A 5,961-nucleotide genomic window follows, 5' to 3' on the forward strand; every position below is an offset into this window, starting at 1 on the left:
GGCGTGTCGAGGTGTGGACGCGACACTGACGGTTGAGATACCCTTGCCGGTCCCGGTCTGGTACGGGCGTGACACTGAGGGTTGCGATCCGTTGCCGGTCATGAAAAAAGAAAAAAAAAAAAAAAAAAAAAGCTACAAAGCGATTTAAAATGCAGGGACCAAAGGTCAGAAGCAATACTAAAATAACTAATGGTCCTAGCAGGGTAGACACGAGGATCGTGAGCCATGGGGAGGAGTTGAACCATGACTCAAACCATCCCCGATTTTGTTCCCTTTCTTTTTTTCTTTTGGCCATGCCTTCCCTAATTTTGGCCATGGAGTCTTTAATTACCCCTGAGTGATCAATGTAAAAACAACATTCTTCTCTTAGTGCAACACAGAGCTCCCCCTGTTGAAGGAACAAGAGGTCTAGTTCCCTTCTATTTTGTAGGACCACCTCAGAAAGAGAGGTGAGGGACTCTTGTAATTTAGTAATTGAATTTTCTATTTCTTTAATATCAGTTTCTATGGCTGCCTGTAAACTTTGGTAATTTCGATGCTGAACAGCCAAAGCTGAAATTCCTGTAGCTGCCCCAGCCGCTCCTAATCTTAAGCCCAAAAGGATAGAGAGCGTGACAGTTATGGGTTCACTTCTGGTTCGGTAATACCCATTATTTTTATCCCAGTATGATAGTAGTTCTTCGTACGGATGGTAAACAAGCCGAGGCAGCAACTGAACCAGGACACCAAAATCCTGGGTCTCTTTCAGGACCTTTGAGCTAACGCAGGGTGTAACCCCAGTAGCGCAAGCCCACCATCCCCCTGGAGGGGGCAACAGATATTTGTCACCAGACCACTCAGTCAAGTTAAGTGTCTGGTTGCACAGCTGGCCGTGTGAGGAGGGGATCTTTCCCACACATGTTCCTTGCCCCGCAACAGCTGACAGAGTGAGTTTGACCTGTTGTTGCAGCCAATGACAGTTGGAGACATCAGTTGTAGTATTAATTTCATTTCTGAAGGATATTCCTTCATAATATGGGGGAGCAACATCATAACAAAGCCAGCAGGAGTGGGTAGCATTGGGGTTGGTACTATTTAAGACCTTGAAGGCTTGAGACTAGGCAGAATAACCCAGGTTGTTTCTGAGGTTTAGGTTCAGGGGGTTTAGACATTTTCTTTGGTGCTCTAGCCTTTGACCTTTTTGCGGGGGCTGAGGACTCTGGTTGGGTACCCGGGGGTCTTGGGGTAGTCCTTAGTTTGACCATTGGAGGTCCCACTGGGGCTAAGTATTCATTTGGGCCTATGGTGGTATACTGGGTTTCTACTTTGAGCTTGATGGTGAATAACAGCCCATCATCATATTCTGTTTTATAAAACCTTAGTCCCCATGTAAATCCCTTTTCCCATCCGATGGCTTTTTTTCCTGAATCCGTGAAGGACATTCGGAGGGGGTGGCACCATCCCTTGCAGGCAAGGACAGTCTTTTGGTGGGTATAATTAGCAGTTACCTTTATATAGTCCCAGGATGATGATGGACTCCAATATGTGTTTCCCGTGGTCTCGCACCCCCAGCTCTTGAAGAAATAATCTGCTTTTCCTCCACACCGGGAGCTGAGTTTCCTGTCGCGGTGGAACCCAGGGCATACATAAAAGGTGAGAGCACTTAGCCGACTCCTTCTAGAAGGGGTTGCGCAACCTACCCTTCCTGATATCCCAGGATGGTCTGGTGGGCTGGGGGTGACAGGGGGTTTGTGGCTATTAAAGTATTCTTCTAAATCCCAATTGGGTGGGGCTCCCAGGGCCAATTTGCACACATCAGGAAACAGATCAGGCCACCATAACCCCAAGGTGACTTTGGATGAGTTCCAAATTGTATCCCCTACTCCATTTATAACATACCAAGTTAACTTCCGAGGGGTATGTGGCCTGGAAGCTTCCAGGTTCTGGGGAAAGACCACCAGGTACAGAAAGAGAAAAAATAAAATTTTCATCTTACAACATTCACGATGTTTGTACCCCCAGTCTGAGCGATTTTGAGTTTTAAGGGGTGCTCCTTGGAACTCTGGACCCTCCAGGTAGCGTTTTTTTGATCCTTGGTCCTCGGCTGGTGGTGCAGGCTTTACATGCGAGGCGTGGATCCAAGTGGAGATCCCGTCCACCTTCACGGCCGTCAGTGTTGTTAGGAGCACCAAGTAAGGTCCCTTCCAGTGGGATTCCAGAGTCTGGGAGCGATTTCGTCTCACATAGACTGTGTCTCCGACCTGGAACTGGTGAGAAACTTCGGGGGTCCCAGGCTTGTAGGCGGCCGCCAGCTGTGTCCAGACTTCCTTCTGCACTGCTTGCAGTCCTTTTAACCTGGCATATAAGTCACTGTTACTGTGGCAAGTAGGTTCAAAGGTGTCCCCCAGTAAGGTCAAGGGGGCAGGGGTACCATAGAGAATTTCAAAAGGGGTCAGGTTGAACTGGGAGGGGGTATTTCTAGCTCTAAACAGGGCCAAGGGAAGGAGCACCACCCAATCTATGCCAGTCTCCATGGTTAATTTAGTCAGGGTCTCTTTTAGAGTTCTGTTCATCCTTTTTACCTGTCCTGAACTCTGGGGTCTGTAGATACAATGCAATTTCCAATTGACCCCTAGGTATCTGGCCACTCCCTGGCTTACCTTGGCAACGAAGGCAGGCCCATTGTCAGACCCAATTACCTTGGGTACCCCAAAGCGTGGGAAGATTTCTTCCAGGATTTTCTTGACCACGATGGTGGCAGTTTCCTGAGTTGTGGAGTGGAGGTTGGCCATTCACTTGTTTACCTCTTGGAGGTCTTGGACCGGTCAGTAGTCATTAGTCTCAGGTTTTTGGACCGGTAGTAAGGGTGTGTTCCAGGCTAACTGGCACTTCCATAGGATCCCTAGCTGGAGCAACTGGGCAATGTGGGGTTGGATGCCTTTGTGTGCCTCTCGGGACATTGGGTATTGTCGGACGGCTATAGGACTGGCCTGAGCCTTCAGCTCTATGTGAACGGGGGCTGGTTTTTAGCCTTCCTTATCCCTACAGTTTCTGCCCACGCCTGGGGATAGTTTTCTAACCACCAGTTCATCTGTCTGGTCTCCCGCTCTTGTTTTTTTTTTTAAACAATTGGTATTCATCTTCCAGCCTTAGAGTTAGTACCTGGAGAGGCTTTCCTTGTTGATTTAACACCCGAGGTCCCTCAGGGCCAAAATGAATTTGAGCACCTATTTTGGTTAGGAGGTCTCTTCCCAGCAGTGGGTAGGGGCACTCAGGAATGACAATGAACGAGTGGGATACCCAGCCCACACCTAGGTCCACCGTTCTTTGGGTAGTCCATGGGTATTGTCTGCTCCCTCTAGCCCCTTTTACCCACGATTTTTTTTATTTAAGAGGGGTCCATCTGTTTGCAGTAACACTGAATGCTGAGCCCCAGTATCTACCAAGAACTGAGTGGGCTTCCCCTCCACTGTAAGGGTTACCCTGGGTTCGGGGAGGGGGTCTGAACCCCGTCCCCTCTAATCACTGTCTTCCTGCAGGGCCAAGACTTTGGGGGCTTGAGGCTTTTTCTTCTTTTCTTGGGGCATTCTCGAGCCCAGTGTCTTTTCTCCTGTTCTTTTTTTTTCCTTTTTTTTTTAGTTTTAGTTTAATGTTTACATTTAGCTAGAACTGGCTGAGCTCCTTTTTCCTTGCAGAATGCACACTGATCTTTTGCTAGGGGCTCCTTCTTGCTGCCCAGTACTGTCTTACTAGGTTCCCTAGTCTCCCTAACTACAGTGGCCAGAATTTTGTGATTTCTTTCTTGGCGCTTTTCTCTCTTTATTTCTTTAACCTCCCACTCTTTCTGCTTTCTCTCTTTTTCTTCCTCTGACTCTCTATTATGATAAAACTTTTCAGCCACCTGCACTAATTCCCTCAATGACTTATCTTGTCAAGCTGGGCTTCAAGTTTCTGCAGTTTCTTCCTGATGTCTCTACTAGACTGGTCAATAAAAGCAACTGTCACTGTAGCCTTGTGCTCCTCACTACTAGGATCATACAGGGTAAACTGACGGAATGCCTCCATGAGTCTTTCCAGAAATGCTGACGGAGACTCATTGGGCCCCTGGAGTACCTCTCTTACCTTAGTCAAATTGGTGGGGCGTTTTGCTGCCCCTCTGAGACTGCCATTAGAGCTTGGTGATAGACCTTCAGGTGCTCCCTACCATCTGCTGAGTTGAAATACCAGTTTGGTCTGGTCAACGGGAATCCTGTATCTATATCATCAGGGAGGAGGGTAGGTCACCCATCATCTCCTGGAACGTTCTTTCAAGCCTCCAGGAGGATTCGTTGTTTCTCCTCGGTGGTGAACAGGACCTGGAGGAGCTGCTGGCAATCATCCCAGGTGGGCTGATGAGTAAAGAGGAGGGATTCTACAAGGTTAGAGAGACCCTGGGGGTTTTCAGAGAAAGGGGGATTCTGAGATTTCCAGTTGTAAAGATCGGAAGAGGAGAAAGGCCAGTACTATAAGGGCTGGTTGCCCTCTTCATCAGGAGGGCCATAAGCCCGCAGAGGGAGGGTGGGAACAGCCTCCGGAAGGGCTGCTCGCCCACTATGCGTCCCCTGCGCAGGTCCCTCCCTTCCTCTGGTGGAGCTGACAGGCAGGCTTCCGATTCAGTGGAAGGTAGGATCTCCGGTTTCTTTTTCATCTCTTGAAGAGCAAACACAGCCTATGGACCTGTTAGGGGAACAAAGGGACGGACCCACGAAGGAGGGTCCGTAACCAGATCTTCCCAGACAATGATATAAGGGACCTGGTCTGGGTGACTTCTAGAATTGAAACCAAAAATTTTTCTCTTCACCGCCATGATCAACGGCGGAGAGAAGGAGCCTTCCACGGGCCACCCGAGTTGGAAAGTCGGCCACTCCGAAGAACAAAGTGTTACCCACTTACCCTTTTTAACCTGTACAGACAGATTATGAGCCCTGGCCTTCACATCAGTCCAGTATTTCAGAGTCAGATTTAAAGGGGTTGAGACAGTCTGCCCCATGTCACCCCAAAAAGTCTCAGTCCCAACACACACACACCCAGACAAACAAACACCAAAACACCCACGCGCCCCTGCCACGTCTAAGGCCTCACGCACTGCGGAGCTCCGCACCTGAGCCCGCACAGCTGGACAGCCGGGTCACCGCCAGCTACCAGTTCCTCCCCAGGATCAGGAGCCCAGAGGGCCAAGGACTTCCTCCGCAAGCCCCGCCCCACCGCGGCCGGGGAAGCGCCGCCCCCGGAGCTGACAGACGGCCCCTGTGGCCAATCGGAACTAACGGACGGAGGGGCGCGCTGACAGACGACCCCCAGCACCAATCAAAGAACGAGAACGGAGGGGCGCGGTCACCGCTGGCGAGCTGCTTCGCGTCTTGCCTCCGCTCCGCTGGGAGGCGAAGAGAAACTTTCCCAGAGTTCTCGGAGCTGCCAGGGTTCCGCGGAGGCTGCGGTAAGGGCTGTGGCTGGTTGGACGAGGAGGGGGCGGGGCACGGGCGGTGGGAGGCGGGGGCCGCGTGGGGTCGCACCCCGACCCAGCTGCCTCCAAGCGATCCCGCCGAGGAGTAGTGCAGGGGTCCGTCCGCTGCGGGGCTTTCGGTGCAGCAGCGCTCCCAGTTCCCTGTGGTTGCGGCCCCAGTCACACCGTACGGGGGGCGACTCTAGGACCACAGACGCGCCCGCGTACCCCGAGCCGCGTGCGCGTTGGAGCTCCGGACTCCGCTTGGACCCGCCAGCACGCTCGCCACAGACCACCAGGCACTCTGAAGACCACCACCGCACGCTGGGGAGCGCCCCGGGGAGGGTCACGTGCAGGAAGCGGAAGACCCGGGCCGCTCGCGGCTGCGCTTAGTGCTGCCGCCTGGTTCCCCGCCGCGGAGGACCGGGCCTCACGGCCCCTCCCAGCCGCGCCCGGCCCGGCCCGCGGCGATGGCCGGGCCTGGGCGTATAACTTCGTAT

The 5,961-nt window shown here is 52.1% G+C and overlaps 1 pseudogene; it reads right to left on the reverse strand.

Moving 5' to 3' along the window:
- Window positions 1-4,825, reverse strand: part of LOC103607988 — an 11,824-nt pseudogene extending 6,999 nt beyond the window's left edge.
- Between the last annotated feature and the right edge of the window lie 1,136 nt (window positions 4,826-5,961).

Source organism: Galeopterus variegatus, unplaced genomic scaffold, assembly GCF_000696425.1.
Source record: "Galeopterus variegatus unplaced genomic scaffold, G_variegatus-3.0.2 Scaffold7920, whole genome shotgun sequence".
NCBI lineage: Eukaryota > Metazoa > Chordata > Mammalia > Dermoptera > Cynocephalidae > Galeopterus > Galeopterus variegatus.